The following is a 17525-nucleotide window of genomic DNA, read 5'->3' as shown; positions in this document are numbered from 1 at the left end:
AGCTCAGAGGCCCTGTACTGGGCACTCTGCAAGTACTAAGCATGCCCCACCACCCGCCTCCCCTCATTGCTTGCTCCCAGGGCTTTGCTTTTTTTTCTGTACAGCAGGGGGCTGCGGACACCCTCATTCCCAGCTGCAGCTCTGCAGAGGGAACCGACCACTGCCTCCAGCCCATCCCCTGTGTCCATTGCTGCTCCTCAGGCCTGCAAACGGTGAGGGGGGGCAGGGAGCACAGCCAGTGGACAGGTGACTCTGGCTGGGATGCCCAGGAGGGAGGGCAGTGCACTGCTATAGCAGCCCGACATCCAGCTGGAAGAGCTTGGGCATGCCCGGCCTGCCAGCTCAGTAGGGCAGCAACTGTGTATCCTGCAGTTCAGTTCATATCTTTTCCAGACTCCAAATAAATCCGTGAATGTTTAATTTTGATCATATAAATCAGGATAAGATTAAGATATATAAATACAGCTTAGTGCAGTACCCAAAAAGCAAGGAATGAGATTTTTAAAAGAATCCACAATCTTGTTTTTTTGAAGTATTTCTTCATTGGGAATTGTGCTGGAGCAAAGAATGCATAACTTAGAAGTTTCCAAGAGGGGGTCATGTGAAATTACTCTATTTCAAGATTTTCCAAATCACTAACATTTTGATTCTAAATGTATTTGCAAGAATCTGCCAACAAACCATTCTTCACCATCAAAATAGACAATTTTTTTGCAGTTTCTAACTGTCCTCCTTTTTTCCAGGTTTAAAAAAAAATATTTTTTTAGAGAACTTATACCATTTCTGTAGGAACTTCTGCAATCCACAATGACATTGCATATTTTTTCAAATAAAAAGCAACCTCCCCCCCCAGAAAAAAAAAGAACAAAGAACATCCTTTGTTTCAGACAAAGAATTTCAGGAGAAACCACAAAATATTCAAGCAAAACATTAAACATTTGATTTTCCACCCATTTTGCCAACAGTCTAAGTTTTCCCATAGTTCTAATATCAGGGTCAACAAGGAGGGGAGGGGAGGTAGGTCAGATGGATGACACTCTGCAACTTAAAATTTGTACTAATTGAATGAAGATGAAAACAGGATGTGATTTGCAGAAAGCATTTTTCTTCTTTAACTTAGCTTTTCTTTTAATGAGGAAACAAGACCTACTTAATTTACTCATCAGGAAAAAATGCCATTGAAAAACAAACAGTTGTGTTATTACACAAATCTGGGGGTGTGCTCCTGCCCAAGTGCCTGCCTGCGAACACCTAGCTCTGCACCCCATCCTAGGGACTAATATGAACGCCACGTGCTTTGCACTCTCAGGGCCAGGGCCCAAACATTAGCATGTTACTGATGGCAGATGTTACTTGGTCTCTCGAAGTTAGTTTTAGGAAAGCAGTCTTAAGAAATGGGAACATTTCATTTGAAACCCACTGGAGACTATTTTATTAACACAGACACATGCTTGCTTGATACACATGCTTGCTTGATACACCTCACCACCTATTGTAGGGTGGTTTTTTTCCAGTGGAAAGACTTATCACAAGTGGGCAGCACGTGGAACCTTGGTTGCATGTTTGAGCACTGCACTGCCCAGCACTGCACAAGCATGCAACAAAACACTGTTTCTAGCCTCAAGAGATAAGCAACCTCAAACTACAGAAATGTAACCTAGAATCAGAGTTAAATACATGCAACTGTCTGGTCTAGGGGTATGCTTCATCTTCTTGATAAACATCATAAAGTGCTAATTTATTTTTTCACGCTTTACAGGAGAGATTTCAGTAAATATATACCTGGGAGTTTCCTTTCTAATTATTAGCATCTTAGTTCATTTTATTTAAACCTGGGAATATAAGTGATGCACTCAAGTTAATCTATTTGCCCAGACTGAAAAGACACTATTACATGTTCTTGTTCTTTTACACATCCTAAAATATTCAGACACTTGCAGCACTCCAGGGTATAGTGTACTATGTCAACAATTTGAGAAGAATGCAAAAATCTTAATAAAAAATTAAGAGATTGCTAATCACGTGCACAGGACATACCCTTTTGGATATGCAAGCAGCTACGCCAGGAACCAAACAGCATGTCTGAAAGCAGATTGCATTTTTGGGTTTGCTCTAAAGGCAAACTAATGTTTCAGAGCATTCTTCAGTTCCTCTTACCGAGTGGATCCATTTACACTCTTTACCAGTTCAGAACTGAGGCGTAATCCCTCAAATCGATCTGCTTTGTACAGTGTCAGATGATATCCTTTCCAAGTAGCCACGCAAGTTTTATACATTAAATCACACCCAGTCTTTCAAGACCATCAGACAGGATGTTATACTGATTATATGACAGGGCACCACGCATGAGGCAGATTAGTTTAGAATAGGAAAAGATGACATGCTACCAAATGTAAGTGTCCTGGTTATGAAAATTAAATAAATAAAAAATATGCCTCGACAGACCTGGTAAAGCCACTGGGCAAGCCTCAGCAGCTCAGTAAGAAAGATGTTCTCCTCCAACAGTGACTGCATTAGGCTGTTAGTGTGCTGTGGTGACTATCCCCTCCTCGGCTGCAGCTGTGCTGGTGAGACCTCCAGCTGCCTGTCCTTACCACGAGCAGCAACAGCCCAGCTCCCTTCAGATGGGGCTGGTGGAGCAGCCTCTCACAGTCCTCTCTAATTCACTTCAGGAAGGAAAGAGACAAACCCAAAAGACAGCAGGATTATCTTCAATAGTCTAATTAGTGGCTTGAGATAATCCACTTGATTTTGCCTAAAGCAAATTAGGAAGTGCTCCTGTGAACTATGCAGCCAGCAGATAGGACTGCTACCTCCTGCCAAAAGGCAGTGACAGCAATGGGAGGCAGTGGCCTGGCACAGCCGTTACCAGAGGAAAAGGTCTGTCTGGTAGTGGTCCGAGAGGTTGGGTATCTGCACAGATGCCCACCCTTGACCCCAGTCTCAAGGTGTTTCAGAAGGTGCAAACCAAGTCCAATAACTCCGCCCAGGAGAGTTGCTAGCATCTTCTCTGCCAACTCGTTTAAATGCCAGCAATACATTCAGCACAGCAAAACTGTATTAAAAATAAAATAGAATTGGGCTTTGGTATCAAAAACAAAATCTGGCAGCCTGTTCCCATGCAAAATCCATCAAAAGTGATACATTTGTGGAGGACAGCTGGAACAAATCCATGACATTTAATGACATGGTAAAAGCAAACCTTGAACAAACAACTTTAAATCATTTGAAATACTACTGTGAATAGATGAAACTTTACAGTGCTCACATATTACAATAATTCATCACTTCTAAACAGTTGGGTTTAATTCTTAAAAAAAAAATCATCATTTGCAGAAGTGGTTGTTGGTTGGTTGGTTTTTTTTCCCATTCCAGACATATATTTAAAGTAGCATTCTCCTATGAAAAGGTTTCAGGCTACACAACACTTCAGAGTTTTAAATGCATTCCATCTCTCTCCTATCTAAAGACTCATGACACCAGCAAAACAGTACTTTTCCAGCTTCTCTCTTCTTTCTCCTTTTTTTAATAAGTAATCTGTCCTCCAAAGCCCAGTGCACAGTGCAGAACAGCTAAAGTCTCAGAAAGTTGTTTCTATAAAACACTTCAAATGGGATTGTCACAGAAACACAGACAACAGATTGCCTTTTAATTTAAATGGGAATTCAAATCCCATAGGCATCCTCTAAATCTCTGTCCATGCATGTATATCCAGCACCATCTTAAATGGTTCACAAATCCTCAGGTGAAAGAACAGGTCTGTCCCCCCATGGGTAAAAAAGCTGTTCAATCTGAACCACACAGACACCCTGAAGGAGTTCAGCTGGTCCCACTTGTGATGGCTGCTGCAGAGCACCAGTGACCTGTGAAATTTCCCAGAAAGAACTGTTAATGGGACCTGAGCTGGGGGATAAGGTACCAAGCTGAAATGATTTAGGACTGCATGAATGTGAGTGTAAGGGGCACATCTTAAGCTGATTCTGTCTGACAAACGTGGTTAAGTTGATATTGGACAAATAGCTCAGCTCTCATTTCAGTAAAGCCCGGGGGACACGCCAACAGTCTCTCCTGGACATGGCTATAGCAGGAGTTGGCAGAGGACCAGCAGCTGGCTGGTAGTCCCCCACCGCATGTCTGGCAGGAGGGACAGAGAGAACATTCACTGTGCTAGTGCAGACTCAGCTAATTTAAGTCAAAAACAAAGGTGGTTTGAGCTAACCTGGCTGACTTTGCAGCGAGGTAGATTAAGAACACCCGTAAGACCCTTTCTGCCAGCTCTGCTGGGGATATAATCTTTGCTGGTTTTATTTTCTATTTCCAAAAAGTCATGTATCCATGCCCCTGGCATTGCTTTTTCTCTCTCCCTCCACCACCAGTCTAGACAAAACTCCGTTAAGATCCTTTTTCAACTATACATGTACAGGTGTAAGGGGTTAGCAGTCGCTAGAAGGTTTCATCGATACAGGAAAAAATGAGCTCCTTGTCTCCCAGGTGTGTTCACTGAATAGAGTCAACTAAAACCAGAACTGAACTAAAAGAAGTTTCATGCTAAGGATAAAAAAAGAAAAATAAATTCCTACTGAAATAGGCAGTAAAGAGCCTGTGAGGTGAGAAGGGACACTTTTTAAGCCTTTACTTCACAAAAAGGAGCATGTGACACGCTTCTTCATGACTTCGTCTCTCCAGTGTCCCCTGAGCCCAGACCACCTCCAGACCGCAGAAGCAGGGTTGCTGTCCATCGTGCCTGAGGCAGGCCACGCAGTTGTACCACGGTGGGACCTCTGGCGCAGAAGCACTTCCCACGCTCCTGTCTCCACCCACGTCTCTACAATACCGGATTCCTGGCACTGGTTTGGACAGCTCGGCAGTCATTGCCTGCCTTCATTCATAAAAATGAGACCACACTGATGAAAGCCACAGGCTCTAGTGCACCCAGCTAAAAAAGTCAGTGACATCTCCCGGTCAAGCATTTACTTCCACAGCCTCCCCTACGCGGGAAGCTTGGAGGTCACATCTGGACAATGAAGTCAGGGAGAGCTGCATGTGTGGATCAGTGACAGTGCTTAAACTTCCCCGATTTTGGATTCAATCCACAGAGTTAATTAGCAAACAAGACAGACATGTATGTATGCCTTAAAGCAGACCAGGAGATGTAATTAACACAACTTCATTTTCATGAATAATATATTAGGTTTGTAACACACAAGAATTCAATGGTAACTCAAAGGGTCTGGTCTTGCTCTAATTATGTTCAACAGAAGAAGGAGTGGATCCAGGCCACAAGTGAGCTGCAATTTCTTCATATCCAAGTGGGATATATGTTTGTTTCAACAGTTTGATTTCTTGCACAAAGACTGCAATAATGTAAGCAGAAGAAAACAAGCCACTTTTTGGAAAGCTCCTTTCAGGAGTCTCTTCTTTTAGCTCCTGATCTATATGAACATGAAATTGGAAAAGGACCTCTTGGGATATTAAATCCAGACCCCTGTATTAAAGGCAATGTGTCACTCCCAGCAGAAAGGAAGGTTAATATTATGCCAATGAGCTGGAAGGAAATCCAAATTTCTAATGCAAGAGAATGAGGGGAAAAGCTAAACAAAAGCGAATGCATGATACCATATCTCTATATCAGAGCTTTATTTTAAACACACGGGCTGTTGGTACATCTAAGAGGAGACAAGAAGCAGAATAATTAAGAGTCAAGGTTCTTTCCACCACTAGGGATCTGCATGTAACTTAGAACTAGAAACACCTCAGTGCAGTTCAGCCCTGGGACAGAGGAGAAAGGGGAGCTCCCAGCAGGCGCAGCCCTTGCCTGGGGCAGCATAAGGCCACCTGAGATCATGGCTGTCCCAAGGTCAAAGGCTCATGGAAGAAAGAGACAAGCAGCCCCGGCACTGGTGAGCCAGCTAGCAGCAGTCTGGTTTCTTCTGCTGAAAAGCTAGAAGGCAGCTGTAGGAAAGCATGTGCCCCGCTGTAAGTCTTTCAGCACCCATAGAAATCTCTGGATAATTTAAGGGACACTTCTGGTTTTGCCAGAAGCAGTTAAATCCCACCTCTTACCCATAAACTAGGGGAAGAAACTCCCAGGCATGGAAAAATTTCCAAAGAACAGCTTGAAAGAGAAGACCAACATTGTAAACATTTGTCATCTCCCAGAATAAAGGAAAGAAGGCAGCTGTGAAAGGCGTGGTTGGCAGTAGGTTTGGTTTGGTTTACACAGGATGGAAAATCTAAAGGCGCAAGAATGATGAGGAAGGACAGTCACGGTACCCTCCATACCCGATAGTCTCCATGCAGGCTTTGAGAACTGAGAGGAGATACCAGACACTATAGCAATGAGAGCCACAGGAGTCCTTAGAGGTTCCAGCACACACACAAAAGGCGCAATAAGCATAATTTTTAACATGGAGTGAAAGAAGGTCACAGCTTGTAGATAGGATGTAATTACTCTTTGGTCCTGCAAATCCAGAGGAACAGGCACCTACAGGGCTGGAGTGGTCCTGACAGCATGGAAATCCCCCAGCACTGTCCCACTTGTTGAGGAACTGTCCAGCAAAACAAAATATTTCTGAGATATGTAATAACAGGCCTCAATACCAACCAGAGAGATAGCAGTTGAGCAGATGCCACTTCTCACTGCACTAGTGCTCTGTAGCAATCTACCACCAGAGCCAAAAGCCAGTCTGGGATGGCTGGTGGGCTTCATCTTGTGCATATGCAGGAGTAAAGCTACACTCATGCCACTGGTACAGACTCCTGCACGCTCAAGGGCCTTTTCCAGTGGGCCAACTGACCCTCACCTATGCTCACACAACCAGCCTCAGGTACGTGGGTTGTTGTTGCTCTCCCATGCTGCATGCCAGAGCAGGAGAGAAGGTGCTGATGGCACTGGAATGTCACCTTTATGCCACCAAGCACCGTGACTCACTGTCCATCATCACCCCTGAAAAGCTACCTACCACTTAGTGCACAGAACTGCATAAAGATTACTTCTTCCAGCTTCAAGTAGATCAGAAACATTTGGAAGTATACAATGCCAAATTACCACCTAATGCAACTGAAAAGGTGGTAAAATGGCTGGATGGAAGGAAAAGAGTGAGAGATCTCTCCAACCACTGGAATCAAATTGAATTATAAGAAAAACACTTTTCCTAGTACTTAAATATGCTGCAGGGCTAGTGTTTACCTATTATTTATCCCAGTAAAGCTTGAAAAGCATCTTACTGCAGTATGTTCAGACCAGTAGTCCCACAAAAGTGGGATCCCTGAGGAGCTACCAGGACCAATGGCCTCAGCTGCTTTGCCATCAGCTGCTTGTCTTTACTGGGGAAGGTAAAGCTCCAGCCAACACACTACATTGAATAAATCCTGCTTAGAGCCTTGCCTCTGAGACAAAATACATGGATACAATTAAACTAACATGTCTGTTGAAGAACAAGGCAGCAATTGCCAACACAGTAATGCCATTTAAGGGTGTGATTTTTAGATGATATTTTTACGCCAACACCAGCTCTATTAGTGCTGGTGTAACTGTCTTCAAAGTGATTTTGAAAGTCCAGCTGACTCCCTTTGCGAAAAGAAGCAGTTAAAAGACCCTTTTTGGCCTCTATAGGCCCCATTCTGCTATTAGGGAAAAATCTTTCATATCAAAAATGGTTTCATCCATTCCACTAATATGGGTGGTTTATGTCTAGAAAGCTGTATCTTTCTCAGATAACTTTACACCCATTGTCTGTATACCATAACCTGTAGCTTTTGTTATTAAATGACAGTTTAACCAAGTTATAAATACAGCCATGTTTATTTTAGGGGATGCGCCCATAGCTTCCCTCTGCAACCAAAAGGACAAGGATGCCTAAAACAGAGATGTCCCGTGAGGGGGAGCAGTAACGGAGAGAATTCAGGGGCTGATGATCTGTTAGAAAACCATAGGAACAGCTACACCCTCAAGTACCACCCTTCTACTCATCGCCAATCGGTGCAAAGAAACAAAACGCAGTACTGATACAACTCAGCAGTAACATCTTCTCTGTCAGTACCAAACGCTTAGAGAAAAAGCTCAATGCCAGTGTGGTACCAGTAAGCTCAAAGCACCTTCCTGCAGGTGGTACAGTCCCTGCACCCAACTTCACCTCCTCTGGCCTTGCTCCCCACGGGTGGCTCAGCTCTGAGCGGACAGACGGGCTCCAGCACAAGTCTCTGAGTAACAAGGGGAATAGATAAGGCGAGGGGAGGCGAGTGGGCAGAGGGCAGGCTGGCTCCCTCTCAAGCCCTCAGCACACCATGAGTGATTCTGCTGCCCGGGTGTGGACTTCTCCAGCAATCCTGCAAGACTAGTCCCCGAAATCTCTGACACAGCCCCCTGGTCCACTCTGCCAGGGAGGCAGCTGGTGAGTGTTTGCACCCATCGCTGCTCACTCCAGAAATCCAAGCTGCCCAGCAAAAGCAGGCAGAAAGCACTTTCCTTACTTATCCCATGTACTTTCTCCTCTTCCTTTCAAACTTCCCGTTGGTTTTCGCTTAAGCTCACACGAGGCGAGCAAGCCTGCACAACTTGGAGAACACGTTTATGGAACAGTTTTGCCAGATTTCCCCCCACCTCCAAACGACATTTGATTTGCAAACACTCCCACCGAACCGCAGGCTGCTCTTGCCTCCACCCAGGGAGTTGTTTTCAATAAAGCAACAGCTCTGAAACATCTACAGCAACTTTTTTCTTTGACAATGTGCCACTTTCAGGGAAAAGAAAAAAAAAAAAAAGAGAGAGAGAGAGAGAAATAAAAAAAGAAAAGGAGAGCGAGAAGAGGAACAACGTAAGGAAATATTTACATATTTGTCCCAGTAGCCGCGAAAGGGCTTTGGACCGTGTCACTGCACCGAGGGGCTGCAGCCGCCTCCGCTCCGCCCGGGACGGGCCGCCGTCCCGGGACCTACCGCTGGGCTCCGCGGGGCGGCTCAGCGCGTCACCTCCGCGGAACGGGGCGCAGGGGGCTGCTCTGCTCCCGCCCTCCCGCGCCGCTCCGCCGCCGCTGCACTTACCGCGCCACGCCGCGCTGCTCCGCTCCGCTCCGCGGGGGAAGGGGCAAGGGGACCCCGGGAGGCGGAGGGAGGGGCCGGAAAGCCGCGGCGGGGCTGACCGACGGCGCGGGGTGTTTGGCTAACCTGACACCGGGGGCTGCTGCGGCCCCGGCGCTCCGCACCCGCGCTCCGCACCGCGGCCAGCGGCAGCCCCGCGGGCCGGGCGGGAGGAGAGCGCCCGCCGCCCCGGGGAGCCCGAGGAGCGGGGCTGTACATACTGAAACAATGAGATCGGCTGTTTTATAACGCTCACGTGGAGGAGAAGAGCCTGCATCCTGTTTCCTGGGGTTTGCAACCAAAATTGCAATTGGGGGGGACAAAAAAGTGGGGGTGAAAACCGAGCCCTGTGCCCGCCGTGGGGCAGAGGTGCCTCCCCTCCCGGGTCTGCCTGTATTAAGCCCACTCAGACAATCAAAGGTGGCTTCAAAATCACATGAATTGCTTTTAATTTTCTTCTCACCCGACACTCCTGCTTCCTGAGATCCATGCGGCCCCCAGCTTACCTCCCAGTAAGCCGCCACTGAAGCATTTCATGATTTTGATCCTAATCTTTACATCGAGAGGGTCCAATATGACAACAGAGACTGTTTCTAGAAACTCATCCTGGTATAAATTAGAGGCAAGTCCCTGGGAAGAACAAAGTCACTGCAGCACTATGTCATCGAGAAAACATCCCTCAGAGGGTCTTAAGAATAACCCAGGGTGCCTTCTCCCCGCCCGGCAGCAGGGACATGCTTGCAAGCGCAGGAGGCTCGCTCCAGCGCCCCGGCTGGGTCCAGGCCAGCCTGCCTCGCCTTGGATGGGAGCTCTGGGCCCTCCTTTTGGGGCACCAGGCTCGGCTCCCCTCTGCGTTTCTGCCCCTTCAGCCCAAGCCATTTCCAGCCCTTAGCCAGCCTGTAGGGCCAGCCCTGAACCTCCCCAACAAGCCCCTGGGGCAGGCAGCACAGGGAGCCCCAGCTGGGGCTGTTTCCACACTGCAGAGCTCCTCCATCTTCTTGGGCATTGAGTTACAGGAGGAAGGGACCGACCAAAGACCCCCACACGCCCAGGCCTCACTGCTCATCCTGTCTGATGCCCACCAAAGCTGTCGGGAGAGGACAGCTCTGCCCAAGCCTGCCTGGGGAGGGCCACAAAAGCACGGCACTCTGCCCTGCCAAAGCTGCCAGATTTAGCCCTCAGCAAAAAGCTCCTGCCTGCCTCTAGCACAGGCAGTGCGGACAGCTGCCCAGAGCAACTGGCTCATGGATGTGGCAGAGCAGCCATGGTCTTGCTGCCAGCTTTGCCTCTCTGAGCAGCCAAGGGATGGAGTAGCATCTACTGCTGCAGTCAGAGATGGTGGCTCTCGGCAGTCCTCAGTCACCTTATTATGGAAAGATCATCTCCTGTCACTGCCACCCTGGAGGAGAGGTTCTTCATTGTGTCCTCCTCCTGCTGCACTCTCCTCCTTTCAGCAAACACAGCTCAGCCCAGTCTGACAGTAAAAATGCAACATTATAGAAGAAAAATTGTGGACTGCTCTGGTGCTCAGCAGCTCCCATTCACAGGCAAGTTTGAAATCTGCACAGACAAAATGTGCATACAATTATGGGGAAGTAGCAGTGTAAAAAATTCCATTTCTGAATACTGTGGTTATCTCTGACACAACCAAAGCTTGGGGAAGTGGGACTGTCTTATTGTGTGATGTTGCAGTCTGTGTGGGGAGAGGATTTGCTGTCAGTCACTGCTGGACACCCTCAGGGCTAAAGCAACTATATAAAATTCTTGTGTAACTTTAGCCAGAGAGAAAAATGCTCTTTATTGTGTGAGGAGACAATTAACCCTTGAAAAATGATTCTACAGAGTCTTGAATTTCATCTGAAGAAAAAAAGAAAGCATAGAAAGCAGAGGACTGATGTCTCTCTGCCTGTGAAGATGCAATGTGAGCGCTGCTGCTCTGAAGGTGGAGTTTACAGTCTCCTTAAATCATCTGGTGACAGCCCGTGAGTGCCACTTGCTGTCACCCAGCTGTGCCACGAGCAGATGGGAAGCAGCAGAGCCAGATGTGATGCTTCATCTGGGCTTTGTACTGGGCTTGTGGCTGAGCTGGGAGTGAGCCCACATCTGCCAGCTCCACACCCCGGGGTAGTCACATGTGTTTGAGAAAGACCAGGAGAAGTCAACAGAGTCAGCCCCAGGACTGTGATAAAACCAAAACAGGAATTAGAGGAGACTCCTGTAATCACTCCAGCAGGTTTTACTGTTAAAGCCATGACAGTCTCACAAGACAAAGCCTGTGGGTAGGGATAAAATCCCTCATTACCTAAATTGATGCACATGGAAAATACTTGAGAAGCTTTCAGGTACACAAATCCTTCCTCAGATCTAAGAGGGGAGTGCAAGCTGCACCCCCAAGTTAGATCTTCAACATGAGGTTTCCTCTGCCTGAAACACCCAGTAACTGTTATCACCAGTTTTGCTCCACCAACACAACCAACACAGGCAGAGGCAGCAGGAGGTCCTGACAGACCCATTAAAGACAGAAGTGAAAAATCCTTCTTAATGGTCATACAACAGCATTTCCAATGCCCTTGCTATGCCCAGAGCTGAACGTGTAGCGGTGGGGAGAGACTTCAGGCAGAAACATGACCACAGACTCAGTATTTGTTGGTGCACCTTTACAGGGGGAGAGGTGTGGGGAAGTCATACACAGCATCTCAGTCTTGTGTCCAGCAACTGAGGTTTGAGCTGAACAAGAGCAACGGCACTGTCAGGGTGGGCAACTGTGGCACAGGGAGCAGCTGTACCCTGCTCTGCCAATGAACTCCTGAAGTACTAGTAGGACAAACCAATTCATTCTTCTATGTATTAGTGTAAAAAAAGCAGTAACGGACACAACAGAGCTCCATAGGATCTTACTGTAGAGTATAGAAACTCCTCAGAAAAACAGCTGTTAACCTGCCAGCTCAGCTCTGCTGCACCTCACCACACCACCACTCACCTGGATAAACCCAGGAAGTCCTAAACCTAAGTTGAAAGTTGGAGTCATGCTGGTGGCCTGTCCTCAGGCAGTGCTTTCACGCAATTTGTCTGAGTAGAAATATGGCTCAGAAACAGGGTAATATTAACATCATAACATCACTTCAAATACTTTGCTTTGAATTCAAGTGACACTGAAGAACTAATACATCCAAGATTTCAGGAAGTGAGGCTAAATGGAAATATCCATCATTTCTGAATGAAAGAAAACTGACAAAAAAAGTTGTTTGGGAACTGAAAGGATAAGGCAGGTCGTGTGAATCCACACAAGGATACAGAGCAGCCATCGTCGTTGGTGGGATTAGCACATACCCACTCGGGGACTAGCTTTGGAAAGCAAAACTAACTCTTTGGAAGTCTGACTTAAGGAAGAAAAACGTTCTTTTGGACTTTAATTCAGCCATATTTTTTTTATTATTATTTTTAGCATCTCCAGCACTCCTGAAACTCTGAGCTCTGCATTGGGCACCAAAGGGGAAAGGCATAGCACTGCCTGCTCCCAAGAGGCAGGCAGGAAACCAGAACACATAGAGAAGCCTCTGTACCTTCTGTAGTTAATCCTAGAGAACTTGACCCCCTTTGAAGCAACCGGAGCTTTTCAAAGTAAAAGCCGCAAAGAAAAGGAACCAAATCAGAGGAGAGAAGGTGCGACATTTTAAAAATCCAGAGCTAACACAAAAAAAAAAAAAAAAAAAAAAAAGTCTTTAGTGTTTCCTAAGCAATAATTTCCTGATTGCAGGCCAGCAGGAACCACACCACCAGTGTCCTCTCCCCCATTTTTCTGCCGCTGTAAATTGTAGCAACTCTTTCACCACATTTCTGTGACTCTTCTATATGGCTATAGCATTCCCACTTTAAAACAATGCTACTTTGGTTGAATAACCACAGAGCAGAGCTGAACAACTGTTCAAATGTGGGCAGACTCAGACTGAAATATTTCCTCATATGTCCTTATCCAACCATGTTTTTTTCAGAATTTGCAAAGGTGCCACAAAGCGTCAGAAAATAATGCCTACTTGCCCAAAGTCAGGCCATTGTTACTTACTTACTACATGCCTCTTACTGCAATGTACAGTTAAGAAACGTAAAAATGTACAGCTCATATAGGAAAAAGCTTTTAGCAGATGTTGCTGCTTTGAAATACCAGAGAGTCAATATTCTAACACATTTCAAATGAGAGACAAATTGCACAATTTATAGACTAGCCCAATCCAAACAAATCAATTGCAATGTATGTCTATGCTGAACCCAGTGGAGAAAAGCTCGTACTGTTCTAGAGATTTCTGATAACCAGGACTCACAACGATTTGCGGTGACCTGCATGGTTGAACGCTTAACATGCAAAGTTAAGGAAACAGCTTACAAGAGAAGATTCCTGCAGTGCTGGATGAATGCAGTGTGAGAATTACCTACTTGGACAGTTTAGGAGGAAAACAGCATCGCCCTTTCTTTATCATCAGCCAGTTTTTTCTGAACATATTTGGTCAAATGGAGTACTCTGCTGTACCCATTCAGTGCCCTTGGAGGAAATAAAGTTGCACATGTGAAACAGAGTAAAGCATAATTCTTTGAGTAAGAAGCAAATGTGCCTGACAGTGACTGTTAATTTAATGTACTGACAAACCAAGAGCACTTACAGGCTGCATTTCATAAGGTTTTCTTTCAGATTCTGACATTTTACTGCAGGTGCCTGAGAAATGTACCAAAATCTAAGATCAGAGGCCTCTTCAAGAAAAATGGCAGGAAAATTATCTTTATCTGGGAATCTGACTTGAAACTGTTCCTTGTTCTCAAGCTTTTTCACCATCAGTAAGTACATGATGGAAAGCATGGCTCTCAGAAATCAGTGCTCTGATGCCAGCAGATGTCACCTCACTGATGAACTTTCAGACTGCAAAGGTTACTGAGACATCCTCTGCCAAGGTGAGCTCTTCCTTTAACCCACAGCTGTAGCAACAGGTACAACATGCCCTCTTCCAGGGCTTGTTACCTTCATTTTTGTCACATGTAAAGTTCCCCAGAAACCCCTGCTGAGCATGTCAGACCCATTTTAGTTTGGACTGATTTCTGATAATGCTGAAATCTGACATCCATGCAGATGTGCAGTGAGCAGGTGGAGTTACAGTGTTCCCCGGTCACCTCTGTTGGCATCTCCCATTTCCTTCTGGCCATCCCAATTCCTCTCATGGGATCTTCTGTACCTGGACATTTTGAGAGAGAGGAAGTTGAGGATGCAGTTGAAACAACAAGTTGCTTTTTGTTGTTTTCTTTTTTGAAAGTGTTCAGTATTGACTTCAAAAGTTTTCAAAAAACAGATGAAGCTCCATCTCTTTTTGTGGTGGATGAGCTGACTAATGCTGACTGTTAAAATCCACTTCAGGTTTGCTGCAGCAAATTGCGTACAGGTTGTAAACAAAACAAGACAAACACCCAAGATAAGAATGTCCACCAACGTGCTGCATCATGTGAAGCTACCCACGAGTAATGCTTTGCGTTATGATTCTGAAACATGTTCTTAATTTGGAAAGGATAACAGTATTGAAAAGTCATTTCAGCAGAACATTACAAATATTTAAGGTTGCCAACTAGAACCCAGAGCCCACGGGTTCTTTCTGTGTGGGCTCTTTTTATGTGGGTTTTTGCACCCACATACAGCTCTGCTAACGTCAGCAGGGTTCTCTGTGGGTGCAGAGACCTGTCAGCACTGCACCCAGCCTTGCTGGATGTAGCAGTAGGTAGGATGGAGGAAAGCAACCGCTGGGAAAGCCAGGAGGCTACAGGTCACAAGAAGAAATTAAGCAAGGGGAAGCCTAGTAGCTGAACCGTGAGCAGGGCTGAAATGCCCCGCGAAGGTGTGCACACCCTCCGTTGCTGTTCCTGTAAAGAGCCACTTCAGTTTTCAAAGTCTAGAGTCCTCTTACAGTTTTATCCCCTATTGGTGCTTGGAACAAATAAATGTCACAAGACATTTTTGTCTAGAGAGGATTTACTGACAAGGCAAATAGGTGGCATGGCCCAGAGATATTCAGAGCAAAGGAAGAATTAAGGATTAGGGCATCTCCCAAGGGAGACTGAACAACTGACAGGCAGTAAAACCAGGAGAGGGACTGAGAGCAAAGGAAACAGAAGGCAGCAAAGGGCCCCTGTTTGCTGACATTGGACCATTGCTTCTCCAGGTCCAGTTAGGATTCAGGCACGGGACAGGGGCTCAGGGTGCTCCCAGGGTAGCAGGGCTGCCACAGGTCTGTGCTCAAAGCAGAACAATGAGGGGGAAGGAGAAGGAATGAAACTGGAGAGGCTGCAGGGACATGCATCCAGCCCCAGGCAGGGTGGTGGGGATATCTTTAAGCTCTCCCTTAAGTTTGTGTGGGCTTTTTTTTTAATCCCTTGCCCTTTCAGTGCAAGTAAGGACTTGCCAGGCATTTCAGCTGAAGTAAATTGTATCTTCTGTCATTCCTTTACTTAGATATTTAATTGACATACCTCCCAACTCCTGAATTTTACCTGCTCATCTTGTACTGCCAGGAGTTTTTCCCTTTAAATATTTCTGCTCACAGCAGTGTGGTGGCTCATATTTGTATGATCACCTAAAAATGAACAGTTCCTGCATTTGCATCCAAGATGAGCATGTATCCATCTCCTGCAGTGTCCTGTAGCTATCAGGAGTCAGTGTCTTTGCCCACACCACAGAACTCCCCCAAAATGCCACATATGTGTTTGCCATGGCATGAACAGCCCTGCAGGCATGTTCTTGTGCACTCATATTTCTGCTTTTGTGAAATCTGGGGTTCAGTGCCATGCCCATGATGTTAGTTCTTTGTGCTTTTCATATGTACCAGCCTATGTGAATTCCCCTCCTTTCCCTTCCAAGCTATAAAGTAATTTCCTAAAGATTTCATTCTGGACCTGAATATTCCCACCTAGATTTCAGTTGCAATCTCATCATCCCCATAGCACACTCCATTATCAACCCAAAATGGGAAGATTGTGTCTTCATCCTGAAACGGTATGGCAAGAAACAATTGCTTGCCATAATACCTTTCAGCGGCTATTACAAGCCATTATCATTAAAGCATGTGAAAACCTGCCCTAGTCTGGGTGTGGATCCAGCCACAAGGCTGGCAGAGCTGTGCCACCCTGCCTGGCTCTGCCCTCCAGTAACACACCAATGCAAGGGCAGATATGACAACGGCTTCTGGTTTTAACACTAAATCTGTCTCTTGATCCCACCAGGCAGTAGTGGCCACCACCAGAATACTAATTTTCTGCCCCTCCCCAAGCGGTTCTCTAGTAAAAGCATCAACCTCAGGCCTTCAACACCTTTTCCACTAGCCTTCTCTTAAAATAAACCAGTTGGGTTAGAAACTAACCTAGTGTTATTTAGTATGCAATTGTCGTTGCTGATTTCCTTGCTTGTTTTATAAATGCAAATGATTCAAGCAGGTAAAATTGTGTTTTGATTGCTCTAGGGAAATGGGTGACTGTCACCAAGTGCTAGCAGACAATATCTCTCCTCCAGCCAGGACCAAGGCCTCATATTAGAGGCTTCCCAAATTGGATAAGGTGTGGAGCTAATGAAAACTTGAATCAGCCTGGATACCTGATGATTGAATCTTGGAAAGCTGAAGGCCATGTGAGCTGGTTAGTACTGACTTCTACTGCCATGGATCTCCAACATGTGAAAGTTATCATCTAGTGAGGCAAAAAAATTCCTGTTGTTGGGCAACGCAGGCATGCGGCTAGCCAAGTTCTTAGCAAAACCATCTCATGAGCCCCACATGGATTATTTGGAGAAGTCATCCTGCACAAATATACCTAGTTCACACAAAATCATCTCAGTTCAAAGTTAAAAAGTAGTCCCAATGTTACCTGCTCTGGAAATCCAGCTGAGATGTTTCCTTTTCCTGTTTTTTCCACTGTAGCTGAAACTGCAGCTTTGGAGCTGGACCTGTGGAATAGGCATCCACATACAGCACATACTTCTTTGCTGAATTTATGGATGATACTGCATAGAAAAGTAACAAGGCTGTAATAGTATGTGGCCCTGGTTAGTTCACACTCAAAGGCCAGCTCATGATTGACTTGGACATAGTTCTCCTGTTACTACTGAAGGGAATAGATGACCCTATAAAACAAACAGCAGCAACGCCCCTTTCACAGCTGTCTCCAGTTTCTCTCCCGAAATTTGGCTGGGTGTTTTCTTCAAGATTCAGAACACAGATGTAAACTGTTTAGGGATATCCCTATATCCCTGTTTCTCCTTAACAATGCCAGAGAGAATGAAAAATGTGGCCCATTATTTTTATAACCATCAGAATAAAAAAAATAAATAGAAAAAACCCTCTCTACAGCGAAGGTCTGACCTGCAGCTGCCTGGTCTGTTTTTTCAACACATTATAGTTTGTGGGGAAGTGTTGCTATGAAGAAGT

At 45.8% G+C, this 17525-nt stretch overlaps 1 protein-coding gene across 6 annotated transcripts in view; it reads right to left on the bottom strand.

The window, feature by feature from the left end:
* The window catches only part of FBLN2 (fibulin 2), a 121991-nt gene extending 105687 nt beyond the window's left edge, over nucleotides 1-16304 (bottom strand). Inside the window, exon 1 of one of the 6 annotated variants that reach the window (XM_080387085.1) lies at nucleotides 9585-16304. The gene's annotated coding sequence lies outside the window, so the exon portion shown is untranslated. Of the gene's footprint in view, nucleotides 1-2445; nucleotides 8775-8832; nucleotides 9012-9042; nucleotides 9534-9584 lie in introns of those variants that run through there. The other 5 variants (XM_080387088.1, XM_080387091.1, XM_080387084.1 and 2 more) reach the window with 5 other exon arrangements.
* Nucleotides 16305-17525: the final 1221 nt, after the last annotated feature.

This window comes from Falco punctatus, assembly GCF_963210335.1.
Source record: "Falco punctatus genome assembly, chromosome: 4".
Classification (NCBI taxonomy): Eukaryota; Metazoa; Chordata; class Aves; order Falconiformes; family Falconidae; genus Falco; species Falco punctatus.
The sequence above is the reverse complement of the archived record's forward strand: the minus strand, read 5'-3'. Positions and strand labels throughout refer to the sequence as shown.